At 32.5% G+C, this 19545-nt stretch overlaps 1 non-coding gene across 1 annotated transcript; it reads right to left on the reverse strand.

Moving 5' to 3' along the window:
* Nucleotides 1–19203: 19203 nt before the first annotated feature.
* On the reverse strand, nucleotides 19204–19276 carry TRNAR-UCU (transfer RNA arginine (anticodon UCU)). Its single transcript has one exon. It is a non-coding gene; the product is annotated as a tRNA-Arg (tRNA).
* Between the last annotated feature and the right edge of the window lie 269 nt (nucleotides 19277–19545).

Genomic DNA, 19545 nt, shown 5'->3' on the forward strand with positions numbered 1-19545 from the left:
AAGTTTAGCCAATTAATCTCATATTGTTGGAGCTTCTGATCTGTAGGTCCACTAGGTCCTCTTGTTAGCTCATTAATGGATATTAAAGAGGAATGATTTGAATTGTTCAAATCAAAGTGAGGAAATTGTATATTAATGTGATTAATATGTAATTGATTATGGACGTGATCTATAATTTAAATTAAGTTGGGGAGAAATATTTGAATAAGATTCAAATATTTAATTCAAGCGAATTAGATTCATAAACATTCTATCAGTTAAATTAATAGAGAAGTGGTGCACATAACATATGATTTATGAAGGAACCCAAATAAAGGTCATTGAGCAGAAGCAGATCATCCCAATTTCCCAATTTTCACAAAATATAGAATTTTACAGAAGAACATACAATTTATGCATTTAATACAAAAATTACAGAATGCTCATAATGAAAAAGCAGAAGAATAAAAATTGAGTTCAGAAACCCTTACCTTTGAAGATCTAATCTTCAATGTGAAAAACTCTCAATCTTCAATTGGGCACCACTGTGAAGGAAACCTTGGTATTCTCTGGTATGAGAAGCCAAGAGTTGTGGGCTCTGGCTATTTTGGATGAGAGGGAAGATTTTGATTGAGAGGAGAGGATAAAGGAAAAATTACACTCTAGAGAGAATTCTTATGATCTCTTTTTTTGTTTTCACACACTGTAGAAGATAGGGAACCACTTCCCCACTCACACGTCTAAAAGAGCAAAAGGAAGGGAGGTAGTTACAACTCCCTCCTATATGTATATGTGTGTGTGTATTAAATTACGACATGCTTTTAATAAATAAATAACAAAGGAACGAGAGACATGCCTATTGAAGAACTCTTCTTCTCTTTATCTCTCGCTCTCGTTAAGGAACGACACCTCTCGCTGTCGCTGTGCACGCCAAGGCTATCGTCCACCAAATCTCGTTGTCGCTTACTACTGAACTGTCTTCTACACGAACAGGAAGCAAGGAGGACACCACCACTCAGTAACCTCGGTATTCTCAGATTGAGAATGTAGAAGGTGTGGGCTCTGTTGGATTTATAGAGGGGAGAAGGAAACTACGATCGTTTACAACGATCAAGCATGTGAGAGAGATTTTGTGTCTATCGTATGGATGAATGCTTGATCGTTTAGCAAAGGGTGCATGATCGTTTAGTAAATCAGGGTTGATCGCTTAGACAATCGTTTAGGTAAATCACTCCTGCGCATGATCGCTTAGTAAAAAAACTACACGATCGTTTAGGTCTACTGTGCGTGTACACGATCGTTTAGGACAACTTGAGCTATCGTGTATGCTTTCGTTAGCTAGACGATGAACAGTGTACTAATCGTGAAGTGATTGTCTGATCTTTTTGTAAAATGAAAACTATTTTCATTTTATCCTTCAATTATGAAAACTGAATGCAATCTCCCACTATCATGTACGGTTATAGAGAAAAAACCACCAACAATTATCTCATAATTGCTTAATTAAAAATAAATATAATCATATTATATTTATAACCTATAGTTTTAATATCACATCATATGCAACATATAAACCATAGTCTTTTTCTCCTCTATTAGATATAAATCATACTTATATCATTTTCCTCCAATTAATGTATCTCATACATCATGTCAACTATATCATATATAATTGACCAGTTTAATCATATCATATATAATCAAACTCCCTCTTGTCAATCTGAACATTTCAAACTTACCCAAAAACTGATTCTCAACTTGAATCCATTGAGTTACCAAGGAGATCTTATGAACCTGTGGCTTGAAGCTCCAACGGTACGTGAATAGCTGATTAAACTCTTTAGCCACGAGTTCCACCATCCATTAACTGGCAGGCATTCCACTAAAGACCGACAATTGCACTACTCTCACCACAGATATATTTCTATATCCGTCAGATATAACCAATCAACAATACGATAACCCTTCATAAATGCTCGTATGTACAACCGGACCAATTTACCGTTTTGCCCCCATAGTTACATCTAACTCCTTAAGTACCACCGATCCCTCTAATGAACAATACAACATAGTCCTACTATGTGTGGACACCTCTAAGACCATGAGAAAGTGTGTGACGCCACATCATTCAAGTCCCGGAATCAGCCTTTAAGGGAGCAATCTATCTTTTTACCTCTACTTCGGGGAATGAGTGAATTCTATCTTGTGTAGTTGAGTTCCCAGCTCTCAAATCAGATGAATCCCCAAAGTGGTAGGTTTGAGTCAGTAATCTGGCCACTCGTACCCATGAAAATCAAAGGATCGCCTTCAAAGGTAGGAGTTTCCAACTCATGTTACCTATGGTCATCCTAGTGAAGCGAAGTTTCTATCATGAACAACATTATATAACAAGACTATAACACTTCATGGTCTGGTCTTATACAAACTCCTTTGTATATGATGCCTCCGTTCGCATGTCTTCACATGAATGATCAGGATCAGACCATCTGTAGCAAGTCACAACACTTGTAATTATTCTACAAAGCGGGCCACATCCATAGCGTCACCAGGATAAAGTTTCCTTCCTATATCCATATACTATAGACTGTTTTGGTTATCATTTAAGGCATGATCCACCTGTATATCTCCATATACATGCTTAAGTTACAATGACAACTAGGGATCTTTGTTTATTGGTTTGTGGTAAAGCAAATAAAAAATCTCATGTTTCATAGACAATAGTGAAGAAAATATCATATATGATTACATCACAAACGTTTGTTCAATACAGTGTTTACAAACTACAGGACCCAACGAGAGTTTAGGACATCATCCCCAACAATCTCCCACTTATCCTAAAGCGAGTGGAGTGTACAAAACAATAAGCTAGGGCACTAAGGCCCAGTATACAAATCTTCAACTTGCCCTAGTCTAGCTGCGGGCGATCCCATAGACCCAAGCTATGATGGTGACCCTAAACAATATAGTCGTGAGAACCTTCATAAACGGGTCAGCAATGTTATACTTCGAAGTGATGTTCGTGACTACCATCCCCTCGTTGTACTATCTTGCAGATGAGATGATACTTCCGCTCTATATGTTTGTCGCACTTGTGACTTCTAGGCTCCCTAGAGTTCGCCATAACATCATTATTGTCACAATAGAGGTTGATAGGCCTAGACAAGTATAGAACAACTTCTAGATCAGTCAGGAACTTCCTACAAGCTGCTACATACTCGACCTTCATCATGGAGTCAGTGATGCACCCCTGCTTAATGCTTCGCCACATTACTGCTCCTCCATTAAGAGTGAACACTGACCCTGAAGTGGATTTCTAAGAATCCTTATCAGTCTGAAAGTCAGAATCCGTATATCTAGTAAGGATTAAAACTTTAGTTCCTACACGAGCATGTAATCCCTTGTTCTCCGAAGATACTTGAGGATGTTCTTGACTGCGGTCCAGTGACCTTGTCTTGGATTAGACTAATCCCTACTAACAGTCCCTACAACATAGAAAATGTTTGGTCTAGTAGCATCGATACATCAAACTACCAATGACAGATGCATATGAGACCCGTCTCATCTCCTCAACCTCTTGAGGTGTCTTAGGACACATTTCCTTAGACAATGTAACTCCATGCCTGAAAGGCAGTAGGCCGCTTTTAGAGTTTTGCATCGAGTACTTGAGTAACATTTTGTCAATGTACGATGCCTGAGACAGCACTAACACTTTGTTCTTACGATCCTGAAAGATCTGTATACCTAGAAAAAACTGAGCCTCCCCCGAATATTTTCATTTGGAATTGGGTTGCTAGCCAATTCTTAACTGCAGTCAGTAGTTCTACATCATTCTCAATGAGTAGGATATCATCTACATACAACACTAGGAAAACTACTGAACTGTTGATGATTTTCTTGTAGATACAAGGCTCATCAACGTTTTGGTCAAAGCCGTACGATTTGATCGTAGTATCAAACCGAATGTTTCAAGATCGAGACGCCTGTTTCAACCCATAAATGGACCGATTCAGCTTGCAAGCCTTTTTCTCTTGACCTTGGGCTATGAATCCCTCCGGCTGCACCATATAAATGGTCTCCTCAAGATTACTATTCAGAAAGGCAATCTTGACGTCCATTTGCCATATCTCATAGTTATAAAATGTGGCAATGGACAGGAGGATATGGTTAGACTTCAACATGGCAACAGGCGAGAAAGTCTCTTCATAGTCGACTCCCTCCACCTGGGTATAACCCTTTGCCAAGTCTAGCCTTGAAGGTTTGCACCTTCCAATCGACACCCTGTTTCCTCTTGTAGATCCATTTGCAATCTTTAACTGCCCAGGTGAAGCCTCCCTGATCGTTTAGTAAACTAGCCAGGTATCCACAATCGTTTAACTATGATTGAGTACCATTTACAATGTGATGAAGCATGAGGCACTCGATTGTTCAACGCACCAAATACAAACATGGAAGTCTAAACGATCGTTTAGACGACGACATTGTTGTGAAGCACGATCGTCTAGATGATCATAAAACAAGCATTTAAGTAACATTTACTCCGCGATCGTATAGTCAGTAACTAAGCGATGAAGCTTACTGAGCTACACGATCGTCTAGTGCGCACGCGTCAACAGGCTTCCGAGTATCCAATACTCAACGATCACTTACCCCATCGTTTACATGACCTAACCAATGTTTGGTCTTCTTCATCCTCGAAGTATAGCACAACTCCTTGCCTTGAAGCCTCATCATGAGCGACTCACAGTGACTCAAACTCTTTGAATTACAGACTCGATAGCAAGTTAATATGCCCAAAAACACAGGAGCCCTTACAATTAACTTTGAATGTAAAAGAATTAAATAACCAGAGGCATCATCCCAGAAAACTCCATTAATCCACATCCACAAAACTATTTAACATTTAAACAGAGTGTAGACATACTTTACCCACCGAGAAGGTAAATGCTATTCTATACAATAATGGATTTGGAATATCAGAACCTGGTTCTGATATCAATTGAAGGAACTCTTATCAAAAAGTACCTATGAGCAGAAGCAAGATCATTCCAAATTCATTATGACAGAAATACCGCATTCACAATCAAACAACAAGTTATGCATCTACAAACAAATTACGACATGTTTTTAACAAATAAATAACAAAGGAACCATTGAAGAACTATTCTTCTCTTTATCTCTCGCTCTCATCAAGGAACAACACCTCTTGTTGTCGCTATGCACGCCAAGCTATCGTCCACCAAATTTTGTTGTCGCTTACTACCAAACTGTCTTTTACTTAGAATAATGAGGGTATTGAGTAGAACATGCATTGATATTACCAAGAATTCATGTGAAATAATGAACTTGCATTGATTTACACTAAAAATCCCCGCTAACCTCATATCATGCGTCAAAGTATCTATTTTGTAGTTATCGCAGGAGTTGATTGCATGCGTTGATCTCACTGAAGAAATGTTGGTCACATGCACTATCTCAACTACAAAATGATAACCATGATAGAAGTATGATCGCAAAGAGTGGGTGAAATGTGGTGATCTTTCAAAAGAAACGAATATGAACGCATACTTCAGGATCTCTGAGCTACTTAGTAGACCTTCTAAAAAGCAGTCAGACCATGATCCAACGCTAACATTCTCACCAACCGCGTCAGTAGTGGTGGTGATTCAGATAGAGCCTTATAGCCAAAGTTTAAGCATCTGGGACTTCTGCCTTGGGCAGATTCTTGTTATCACAGACAAGAGCATGAGTAACAATTTCTCTGAGAGTTCTTTATTTCCACAACTTCCTTCGATTGACGACCAGAACTTCACTGAAGATAGAGTCCGAGAGAGACTACTCCATTGCTCTACCGCAGCCTTGACACACATCTAATGGCAGTAAGAGATTGCATACATCTAGTCTTCCACCTCTCTCTTCTCACCTCTATATTGTATTACATTTTGGCTTAAGACATTAATACACTTTGTAATCAATGCATCTCTTTAGTTCCTTCATTATCATTTCCATTAACCTCTTCTATTTTATCATCTTTTATTCCATCGCTATAAGCTAAGTGCAGATAGCAAGAGTTATCGCATACTTAATCATGCATCATAGAGATATGACACATGTAGCGGACCACCAAGAGGAGTGCGACGTGCGAGTGTAGAGATTCAATCCTATTTGCTTAGTGCAAGGTTATCGTAAGATTTTTCTATGATCACTCGTAACAACAAGTAGCTATAACCAACTGCCTAAGAGGGTAAGTAGTTGTGAAACTCACTAAGCAAAGTGAAAAGTGTTTCTAGAGATAGGAACAACCTTATGCTCAATGGAACATCATTCATGTGTTATAGAGATATGACACATGTAGCAGACCACCGAGAGGTGTGCGAGGCATAAGTGTGGTGAGCTGGGATTAACCTTACGACCAAACTTAAGGACTTGGCGATGTCTCCTCCCCAGCCCTACTTCTCCATGCATCTTATTACGCGTTAACAATTACTGCATCTCTACTGATTCTCATAGCTAAACTTCAATTGTTCAGTTTATTTAGTTAGGAGTAGAAGTAATGCATGTTAAGTAGCTTCTTCCTTTGTATTTTTATTCCCTGCCTCAAACACATCACTTACATTCGTCTTTTAGTTGCAAGTCCCCGTGTTCGACCTCGGATCATCCTGAGAAACTTACGATCTTGTTATACTTGGCGAGAGAGTAAGAAAACTTATGACAGAAGCGCATGATCATCACATACACACCTAATGCATACTCTTCAGACCATCGCATGATCAATGCATGACCATTAATGCATATCAACAAACTAATTTAATCACCAACAATTATCCTAGTGAAATATAAGTCTCTATTATGAACGGTGTTGTATAATGAGACTAAACGTTTCGTGGTCTAGTCTTATACAAACTCATTTGTATAGAATATCCCCGCTCACATGTCTCCACTTGAATAATAAGGATCAGATCATTTGTAGCACTTTACAATGATTGTAACATCTACAAAGGGGCCATACTTGTAGTGTCACCAAGATAAGGTATCCAGCCTTATCTATCTACTATAGACCATTTAGGTTATTGCTTAAACATGATCCACCTGTATGTCTCTACATACATGTTTAAGTTATAAGATAACCTTGGATCTTAGTCTATTGGTTTGTGGTTAGTGCAATAAAAATTAAAATAAAATATCATATATTTTATTAAATAAATAAGATGTTTGCACATTACAGTTACAAACTATAGGACCCTACGAGATTTAGGGCATCAATAGAAATAATTTATTTATGTTAATTAAATATATACGTCAAATTGGATTTAATATACAAATGGTTATTTAATTAATGTACTAATTAATTCAATAAACGTTATTTAATTAATTGAGCACAAGGGTAAATTGGGAAAGACTTGGAGATAGAGAAGGGGTTAACCCTTCTCCACATAAATTCTTCCTTACGGCCCTTTTAGGGTGTGAATTCATTTGGTGAATTTTAACCTAGCCACCAAAAGAAAATCTTCTCTGCTCTCTTCAAAGAAATCTCTCTATCTCTTCCTCTTCTAATAGTTGGATACCACATATCCTTCTATAGGAATCCTAGAGAATAACAAGGTTATTCTCGTGGTAGTGTTCAAGATCGATTGAGAAGGCGTTTTTTGAAAAATCAAAAGGATCTTTCTAGAAGCTTGAGAATTTTCAAAGGTAAGAAATAGTTCTCTCTCTTAGTTCCCCTTTATTAAAGCATGCTTTTAAAATGTTTATCTTTCATGAGTTCTGTTTTAGAACACTGTTTTTGTTTATTCAAAAATTAGTTTTTGGGATGCAAAGCATTCATACGCTTCCGCTCGGAATTCAATCCCTTCAATACAGGTGGATCATATTTAAGTGATAACCTAACTAGTATGTACTGATACAGCCTACTTTGTAAATGTTACAATTGGTTTAAAGTGTTATAAATAATCTGACCCTGATCATTCATGTGAAGATATGTGAGCGGGGGTATCCTATACAAAGAGCTTGTATAAAGACTGAACCACGTAATGTTGGGTCTCTTTTTATAACGTCATTGGTAGAAGAGACTTACATTTCACTAGGATGACCATAGATGACTTGACCTTAATCTTGAGTGAGTTGTGAATTCTTGCCTTGCAATCCTTTAATCTGCATGGGTGAGAGTGGCTAGATTCATCGACTCAATATGTCTACCATTTTAGGGTCTGATGGGAATCTGGGAACACAACTACACAAAAATTCACTACTTCCCTATTGCAAGGGTAAGTTGATAAATTGCTCCTTTAAGAGCGGATTCCAAGACTTGAATGATAAGGTGCCTCACCCTTTCTGGCCTGAGAAAGGTTCAGTCATAATGGACTATGATTAATTGTTCATTAGACGGATTAGTGGTACTTAAGAAGTTACATGTAACTATAGGGGAAAAACGGTAATTTGACTTGTCTGTACTTATAAACAATTTGTGAAAGGTTAACACACTATTGATTTTTTATATCCAATAGATATAGAAATATATCTATAGTGCGAAGAGTGCAATTGTCGGTCTTTAGTAGAGTGGCTGGTAGTTAATGAAGGTTGATTAACTTAATTAAACAATCAAGTATCATTGGAGCTTAAATCTATATGCCCATAAGATCCCCTCATTAGCTCAATAAGGACTAATGAGAATCGAATTAATTTTGATTTAGTTTGAATTGTTCTAATTGATGAAAGAGAATTCATTGTATAAGATACAATTAAATAATGTATATTGATACATTATTTAAATTTATGAGGAAAATAAATATTTGAATATGATTTAAATATTAATTATATGAATATGATTCATATAAAAACTATATGTTAAAATTAATGTGAATATGAACTATATTACCTTTATATAGTTTTATGAGAGAAAAGATTATTTGAATATGATTCAAATATTAATTGTATGAATATGTTTCATATAAACTATATGTTAGAATTAATATGAATATGATTCATATAAATATTATGTGTTAAAATTAATGTGAATATGATTTATATTAAATTTATATAGTTTTATGAGAGAAAAGATTATTTGAATATGATTTAAATATTAATTGTATGAATGTGTTTCATATAAACTATATGTTAAAGTTAATGTGAATATTATTCATATTAAATCTATATAGTTTGATGAGAGAGGTTATATGAATATGATTCAAATATTAATTTATATGAATGTAATTTATATAAAAACTATAGGTTATATGATATAATATAAACTATAGGTTATATGTTCTATATATAACATATAATTTAATATATATATATATATATATATATATATATTATTAAAATTTAAATTATTTGAATTTGAATCTTGAAATTAAAAGGGGAGGGAATTATAAGTCCCACAACCCTCTCAACCTCTCAATACATGTGAAACATAAGAGTAAGAAAGTGGTTCTCATCTTCTTCTTATTCCTTTGGTCTGTCTATATTGTCTCAATCTCTCTTTATTCTCCTTCCACTAAAATTGAGTGCAAGCTCAAACAACTTTGTACGATTCTCGTTCCTAAGAATAACTGAAAAGACCTCGTGGTGGTGTCCCTTTTTCCTTGACGTCATGTTCGTGGTATCGGATTTGGGAGATCAAGAGGAGATCGTGCAATTTCGTATGTGGAGAGGAAACGTGAAGATAAAGATCTTCAAGGGTATGTATTGCTTAATCCATTCCTCTCTAATTGCATAGTTGAAGCATGCTTAGGTTTTATTTATCCATGGTTTTCGTCACTCTGAATTATATTGTTATGTAAAACGAAAATTAGAGATAAACACATTCATTTGCTTCCACTGTGGGTATTCAAATTCCCTTCAATTGATATCAGAGCTAGGTTGAGTCTTTGATTTTCATTTTGAAACCTTAAAATTAGAGTTTATGGTGGGTGTTTAGATCTGCATTGTGATGTGTTTTCTGGACTTTTGCAACTTGGATGTTTACGAATTTAGCATTAGATTTATTTCTTTCATGAATGGAATTGTAAAGGCCCTGATGTTTTTTAGTGTTTTTAATTGCTATCGAGTTTGTAATATAGTCCGTGTCATTTGTGGCTTCATTTTGGAGAAAATTGAAGCGAAGCAAAATGGATGGAGAATTGATGCAAAAATAAGCTACTTATTATACCATAACGAGCAGCATAATTATGCTGCCCTTTACGCTGGAACACAAAGAGCTTAACATTATAATGCTGCCACGAGCATAGTGTTATGTTGCAGCTAATGTTAGCTCAGTGTAGCTATGCTCTCGGCAGTGTAACGCTATGCTGGGGCAACATCAAAGCCAACATAACAACGCTGCTAAGAGCGTCGTTACACTTCGGAGATCCCATGTGCGCGCGTCCAACGATGGTAGCGGCTTTAATTATTAATTGTAATAAGTATTAGTTTTTTATTAATTAAATTAACATAAGTGTTATCTTAATTTAATTAATATTTTAGAATGCCAATTTCGATCCTTTATTGCTATTTTATTTAATTATACATGTGATGTATGATTTTATAATTTTATATGTCATATTGTATGTCATAAAGTAAACCTCACCATAGAATAAACATTTATTAATACATCGTCTTAATATAAATGTTATATTATGAAGTTACATGATTTATTAAGCATTTTCATGCATCATATTGTTTAAGTGTTATAAAATATGGTTTCATGCATAAACAACATTTCCATGCATCATTTTATATTATAAATGTTATAGTATATAATTTAGATGAATGGATATATGTTATTTATTTTTCATTACTTTAGTATATAAATGTTATGTATGTACTGATGAAAATGGAGATGCATGAAGCATTACATCACTTTAGAAAAATATAATTGTTATATTTTTAAGACATCACTTTAGAAAAATATAATTGTTATATTTTAAAACTATGTCATTAAATGTATGTATAGACTTTAATTGTTTCATTAAGCTTTACAAGTGTTAGAAGTTAATGAAATTAGAATTAAAATCTATAATTAAGAGTTGCATGCAAACATAGGTTAAAATCAAATTTATCTTTTATTTTCTTTTAATAGGATTAATTTGAAAATAATAAAAGATTAAATTTATAACGTAATTGTCTATAAGGGACCTTAGTCTAAGGAAAGTTCTGTCTAAGGTTGGGGTATTTAAACTGAAGGAAACGGAACACCCCTACTTGGAAACCGATCTGGAAGGTGAATCAGACAATAATGTTATAAGCATGCAATAAATTTTAGGTTTATTAAAGTGTTTAATAAACAAGAATCATATATTATTAAACTATCCAATATAAGAGTTATTTTGGGTCAATTTAACAATCCACTTAAATAAATTTATTAGCCTAATTTGCCTAAGTAGTGAACTCTTATTTGTAAAAGACTCAGTGAAAGAAAAATGATGTATATGATACTTCAATTTCTTTTTCACGCTTCTCCCTAAATAGTCCACACTGTGAGATCTATACTCGACCTCAAGACACCTTTGCTTGTTTCCTCCTACAGATGGTATTTACATAGGTCAACACCAAGGTGAATGAAGAGAGTGTTTATGGTAAGTGGGAGAAGGAAGTGTGTCAAAACATGCCACAGTCTCCTTCATTGATTTGCAGTAAGCTTTCATGTTTGGCCTCGAGACACCTTTGCTTGTGTCCCCCTACAAATGATGTTTGCATAAAATTTTACTCAAACTCAAGAAATGGATAGGATTGCTTTAGTTTTTGTCCCAATTGGTTATTTTTTCTACCGTTGGCTTATTGGAGTGGAATTCGAGAGTCTAAAATGAAGGGTTAAACGAGAAATTTTTAAGCAAGTTAATGGTTTCTTGACCAAAATATGATAACTAAATATTATAAGAATAAGAGTTATTTTGGTGTAATATTTGGTTGAGAATGTCTCGGTCTAGTGAATGAATAACTAATTGCCCTATGGTAGCTTTTATTCTAACTCACTGGAGTATTATAGTAATAGAATTTTTGAATTAATATGAATGGGATTCATATGAAATCTATTCGGTTCATCTTGTGATTTCCATGCTGAATTAGAATGGATAATAGTGTGCATATAGTCAATTAACATGTTTTATATAATTCAAAGTTATGTCATTTTCTCTCAAGAGTTTTAAATACCGATATAAGTCAAATGTTTTGATAACTATGGTACTTTGAAAATGACATCAACACATAATGAAAATGTATTTTTTGTCTTTCAATTTCAAAAATGTACTTAAAAGAATTGTTGCCAATTCATGGAGTGTTCATGAACAACCTTTGTAGTGATAGCTTACAGTTATATTATCTAGATTACATATGATGTACCTAGATCATAATATAAGGTCATGACAAAATATATTGTATGGTAGAGTCATGGGAAGCTAAATGACCTACAAAGTTAAGTATTATTAGCGTCTAAAAGGATTTTTTTTACTAGAGCTAATAAGGAAAACGTTTCCTAGTTAGTTTGAGATGTCAGACGTTGGAGAATTTTTAGAAATACCTCAAAGAGAAGAAAAATAATAATAAGTAAATTTAATTTACAGAATTCTTGGTGGAGAATACAAGTTTACACCTTGATTGTTGAATAATGATTGACTATCAGAATTTTTCTTCATTACAATTAGATTGTAAATCTTGGCAAATACTTAATTCAGTTGAATAGTTTTACTAGTTGACAAGGGGGGCTCATCTCAGTTAAAGTAGTGAGAGACATTTGTTATTTATTTATGCTCAATATGGTGCTTTTATCATCATAAGAGAAATTCAATTTCTCCAATTTTTATTACTAAATATTTCATAGAGTATGAATAGTTTTAGTAATAAGGCATGTTTTCATTTTTTTTTTTTGAAAATATGATCGGCTTTAAATAAATACATTTTTGTGAGTTACTTTAAAATATTGTTTATTTATGTTGAATATGGTGTTTTTATCACTATTAAAGAAATTAAATTTCTCCCTACTTTATTACTAAAAATTTCATAGTGTATGAATGTTCTAGTGATTAGGCATGTTGTCAAAAGGTTTTTTTTGAAGATATGTTCAGCTTTAAATGATTACATTTATGTGTATTAAAGGTTAACACATTTGCGTAGCGTAAATTTTTTTTCGAATCCAGAAAGAAATAAAGATTCTATTAAAGATTCTATTCTCCTATATACGATACATGTGTAATTTTAGTCAATTATTTATTTTAAACGAGTTTCAAATAGTTAGCAAGGGAAATAAGAGAGCATTAAGGAAAATAATGGAGAAAAAAGAGGAAAAATGGAGAAGTAAGAGGGTATTAATGACTTCTTATCATATATGGACCGTAAGGGTATTTGTGAATGTTTTTTTTAATGTTTAAAGGTATTTTTGAAAGTTTTTAAAGTTCATAGGTATTTTTAAAACAAAACACTAAGGTTTCCATGCAAAACTAATGGTAAGAATATTTCTGAACTACTTTTGAAAATTTAAGGGTATTTTTGAAACTTTTGAAAGTTCAAAAGTATTTTTGACATAAAATACAAAGTTTAGGAGTATTTTGTATAATATATATATATCCTTTCCAATTCCAATATTAACAAAAATCCATTTTTTTTTTACATTGGGTCCTTGCAAATTTTCTTTTTCTTTTGAACTTTCTCTTCTCACATATTATTTATAAAAACAAAAAAAAAATTATTAAAAAATAAATAGATATTAAAATAAATAAAACATAATATATAAATAAATAAAATAAAATAAAATAAAATAAAATAACAAAATATGGAATAAGGAATAAGGAATTTCTCTAAAATTTCTACTTTCTCCAATTTTCATGGATCTCAAAACCCACTAAATGACACTATTTATTGTGGATTACATGGACACTAATAATGTGTAATATTGAGATACATGGACAATACTTTGGGAAATGAGGGTATGACACATGGTCAATGGACACTAAGCATGAGCATCTAATGGATATCTATTATTATAATATTTATAATACTCCCCCTTATCCCATTATATATATGAAATATGTCGTTAAAATATTTCTAGAAAAAAACCCAATGAGAAAAAAACCCTAGTGAAGGGAAAAGAGTACATATTTTATATAATTTATACTCCTAAAAAGTATATTTACTCCCCCTCATGGAAAAATCACTTGAGATTTTTTAGTCGCCGCATTCTAATTTTGTGCACCAGTTTTTTAAAGATTGTGGTAGGTAATGTCTTTGTAAATAATTCTATCAGGTTATCTTTCAAACAAATTTGTTGTACAGTGATGTCGCCATTTTCTTCAAGATCATGAGTGTAGAAAAGTTTCGGTGAAATATGTTTTGTTTTATCTCCTTTAAATAAACTAATTTATTTGTTTATTAGTTTTATAAAAATTAATTCAATTAATTAATTTTAGATAAAAACTAATTAATTAAACCTTTTAATTAATTTTATTAATTTAATATCTAATATTAAATTAATAAAACACCAATTTCACTACAATGAATTTAATTTCATATAACTAATATTTAAATCATAATTTAAATAGTAATCGATTCTCTAATTTTGTTTAATTTTGATAAAATTAAATATTTCAATTGTATCGAATACAATTAATAGAAACCCTAAATGAATTTGAACATTTCAAATTATAAACCCTAATTTCAAATCTCATGATGATTACTCAATTTACTAATCCAAATTACGAGCTAGTAGATATATTTTTGTTCATTTCAACCATAATCGGTAAGTCAATCCTTCACAGCTCGTTCGTATTTACAGCTGGGTCAAAGATTATCGTTCTACCCCTGTAAATACATCTTGCTCCTTAAGCTCCCAGTGATCCTCCATTGAACAATTGATTTATAGTCCAACTTATAAACCATAACCCTCATTTTCATGAGAGGGCGGGACCCTGTTGTTCAAGACTAGGCATCAGCGCTTAAGAGAACAACCTATATGCTAACCCTAAGTCGGGTAGGAGTGAATTTCCATATTACAAAGTTATGTCCCTAGCTATCTATCCACTCTTATCCCAAAATGGGAGGCTTATTGAGCAGTGTTGTTGGACTACTCTCACCTATACAGATCCAAGGATAATTCCAAATAAACAGGAGTTCATAGTTAGCTCAGGATTAAGATCGAGTTACCCTAGGTCATTGAGTTTGAAATAGTTAGTTTTAACCGTAAACGGTTGTTATAAAGAAAAGTGACTATTTTGAGGTCCGGTCTTATGCAAACTCATTGCACAGGATGCCCCCACTCACATGTCTCCACATGATTTATTTTTTTATCACATCATTTGTATCAGTATACAAAATGGGCCGCATCCGATAGTGTCGCCAAATGAGGTACCCAATCTCATCCATATACTTATAAACCATTTTTGGCTACATACTAAACTTGATCCTTTTTTATGTCGCCACATAAAGTTAAAGTATTCATGTTATAACCATGGATTTGTTTACTGAATTTTCATATAAGAATGCAATATCAATAATAATTTATTGAATAAAATATTCAATGATATTTTTATTGATAAATAGAATATGTTAACAACATTTACGAACTGCGAGTCTAGGATATTCCCAACATGGAGCCCAAATCTGTAGGTTCATCAGGTCTTCTTACTAGCTTATTACAGACAAAATTGAAGAACTAGGTGAAGTGAGAATTTGAAATGTTCAAATTCAGTTTTGAGGAAAAATTGTATTTTATATAAGATATAATTTATAATTAATTAATTATTTATTTTTGGAGAGTATTTTTTATATAAGATATTAAATAAATTATTAGTATGAAAGTGTTTTAAAAATTGATTAATGTGATTAATCAAAATTAGGTGTCAAAGACTTTTTAATATGTGATATTAAATTTTTATTTTATTTAATTAAATAATTCTAAAATATGAAAAATGTATTCCATTTTTTTTAATAAAAAAATTATAGTGAAAAAATCAAATTGTTGGATTTTCCCACTAACTAAGTGGGTTTTGAAGTGACTTATGCAAAGCTTGACACCTAATTTTTCCATGCTAATGGAGTTTAAGGTGGAGGTCATGCAAGAAGGGTTTTTGCATGTTTTTGGTTTATAAATAGTTTTTATTTTTCAATTCTTAAAAACTAATGCTTCCTTGAAGATTCAATATAATCTTATAGAAAAATCTCTTTTACTCTCCAAAATAATTTACTAAAATTCCCTATCTTTCACTAAAAATTCGGTCCCACAACAGTGTTCTTCAACTGAAGAATAGTGAGGATTTACTATTGGTGGTACTGATTACTCATGGAGACGAAGATTCTTGTGGAAATGACAAAGGTTGTATTTCTAACTCTCTTTGCATGTTTAATCCTAGTTTATTTAATGTAATTAGAGCATTATTGATCCATTGCTACCCCTGTGCATGCTTCTTTTGATCCAATAATTTTTCATATGAGACAATAGTTATAATATCAAGATACGCTATCTTATTCTTTCTGTCAGTCTCAATATGATAACCATTGCAATGTATACCATTGTGGTAAATCCCTCTTTAATTGACTAGAAAACAATGCATTGTTAATTGTAAAATTTTGTTTATCTAGGCAAAATAATATTTTCTTTTCCAAACCATTCAATTAATTTTGTAGAATATGATATCATATTGACTTTTGCTTCCAATATTATCATTTTGACAAAATATTTTCTACTTGTAGGTATTGTATGTGTAGATGCACAATCTACTAGATATAGATCTTCATTTCTCATTTTTAGTCACTCAACATATGAAATTTGTCCATGATTTTTCATTAAACAAGATAATTACAATAAGATATACAAAATTTGAAATACAAAAGTTAAACCTTTAAAAAAACATGAAAGATAGATAAACAAAACAAACAACATTAATTCTCAATATTCTAAAAATCAAAAGAAGCACTTTCTATACCATCAACTATACTAATTTTCTCTTAAGAAGATTCAAAGAAGTCTGTCGCATCCAAAATTGTCATACCGGATGAGTCAAGTATATTATTATCCTGATATACAAAATTTGCATCCACATTTTTTTTCTTTTTTCCTTCAGGAAATCTTGATAAAGATAAACTGAATGTTTTGATGTGTGGCATATATGTGCCTAATGCCCAGTCATATTGCATCAGAAGCATTTATGTTCAACATTTCTTGAATTCTTATCTTGTGGAGTCTTTCCTTTATGATCATCATTTTGTGTGGTTGTTTTAAACTTTGAGTGATTAGAGCGACCACCCTAAAAATAATAAATATTTCTTCTTCTACCATGGTCACGACCTCAATCACGACCATGATCTCGACTATGATTATTAAAATTCACACCATTCACTTCAATGAATGGTGTTATTCCAATTGGTAAAGATTCATGATTTTTTTTTTATTAATAACTCGTTATTTTGTTCGGTCACAAGAAGACGTGAAATTAAATCAGAACATTGTTTAAAATCTTTCTCTCAATATTGCTACTACAAGAGCATATTTGAGACATCAAATGTAGAAAATGTTTTCTCCAACATATATGTGTCAATAACTTTCTCTTCGCATAACAATTTTGAACTAATTTTAAATAATGCGGAGTTGTAATCACATTTAAAATCTTGTAGCTTCAAATACATCTATCTATAACAAGATTTAGGAAGAATAACTATTTTTGGTGATCGTAGCTCTCTTTCAAATTCTTCCACGAGATGCAAGGATATTTTACTGCTTGATATTCCATTTTCAATCCCTTGTGGAGATGATGTCAAAAGAAAATCATTGCTTTGGCCTTTTCTTAACTTGAAGTCGTATTTCTTTCTTTAATTATTTCTCCAAGGTTCATAGCATCCAAATGTATTTCGATATCATGCACCCATGACAAATAATTGTTACCATTAATGTTAAGAGCTGCAAATTCTAATTTTGTAAGATTTGTCATGGTAGCACTATCACAAGACATTATATTTATATTAAAAATTAAACATGCAAAATAATATTTAATTTATTAATTACAATAAAGAGGAAAAAAAACAACCTATCTTTAGGACCCACCTTCCGCAGGGGAAACGACAGGAACCCATGCTGATGATGGAAAAAAAATGAGCTGGTTTGACTCGACACAACCTAACGATGCATCCAATACCAATGATCTATGAAAATCCTATTGGCTATTGAGAACTGGGATATATTGATTCTAGTTTTCCAAAATTGCTTCTTTTTAGAAGAGAGAAAAAGTCGAAACAAAAGGTATGGTCTCTAGAAGATTTGCTCGGGGCTGTTCACTTTCATTTGGTCGCCTAGTATCCTGAAACCTCTTTGCTTGAGAGGTGAGGGTGGAGAAGTAGGATAGGAGGTGAGTGGTTGAAAAAACCTCAGGATTCTAGGGAGATTTTACTCATTCAAAACTTACTTGAACTATTACACAATAGAAAATAAGAGCTTTGGCTTCAGCTTATCGGGATAGAGGTAGGCAAAAAAGAAAGTGCTAAAAAGAGGAAATCAAGGATTGTCCACCATCAAGTATCTAGTTATAAGGGGACTGATTTCTATAAGATTCGGGTATATAAGTAGCTCAACTCGAAGAGGAGAGGGAGGGTAAACATACTTTTTTTTTCGCCGCATTCATTTCTTTGAGGGATTGGTTGTGAGCAAGGAACATTGAGTTGTGTGTGTAAGGTGTTTCATGAGCGAACAAAATATATCGAAATAACCTTACTCTCTTTGATAGAAACGCAAATATGGAGATAATATAATATATAAACAAATAAAATAACAAAAATGAAAAATGAAAAATTCATTAAATTTTTCAACAAATTTTTCAATCATTTTGGATTGTTCACCAATGTGTGTCTACAAAATCCATAAAATGTCATTATTTAAAGACAATTTGACAAGTAGGAGGTGAATGACTTGGACACTAATGTTGTGTATTTACAAGACATATGGTCAATATGACACATAGGACATATGACACATGGACTATTAGAACATTAAGCATGGATATATAAATTATACATATTTTAAAATATTTATAATAATAAATATGTTATTAGATAGAAAATTATTTTAAAAATAATTGGTTTTATTTTTATAAAAGAATATTTAAAACTAAAAACTATGTATATTATGTGATCTTTTATTTTTTAAAACTAAAAGCTAAAACCAAAAATATAAAATCAAATAGTTATCAAATTGTGCCTTTATATTTTATTAAATACCAAATTTCATTTCATTTTTTAATTTAACACTACTTAAAAAAAGAACTAAAAAAAACACACGCCCAGTGGGACTCGAACCCACAATCGCCTGATTAGAAGTCAGACGCCTTATCCATTAGGCCATGGGCGCTTGTTGCACGAAATCAACAACATAAATCTATACATCATGTCCTTTAAGGTTAAATATGCCAAACGATTCATAATTTTGTTAGGTTATTCCCCATCTAGTATTCAATATTCTAAGTTTTTTTAAATATACTTTTAATTGTGTTGTTGTCCTTATTAGCATCAAGTAAGATATTCATATAACATGTTATAAGCGTTGAATGGAAGCCTCGGTAAACGGCGACAATAACTCTAACTGTCCTAAGGTAGCCCAAATTTAGATCTTAAGTCTTA

Source organism: Benincasa hispida, chromosome 12 (assembly GCF_027475165.1).
Source record: "Benincasa hispida cultivar pf3 chromosome 12, pf3_genome.v1.1, whole genome shotgun sequence".
NCBI classification, from domain to species: domain Eukaryota; kingdom Viridiplantae; phylum Streptophyta; class Magnoliopsida; order Cucurbitales; family Cucurbitaceae; genus Benincasa; species Benincasa hispida.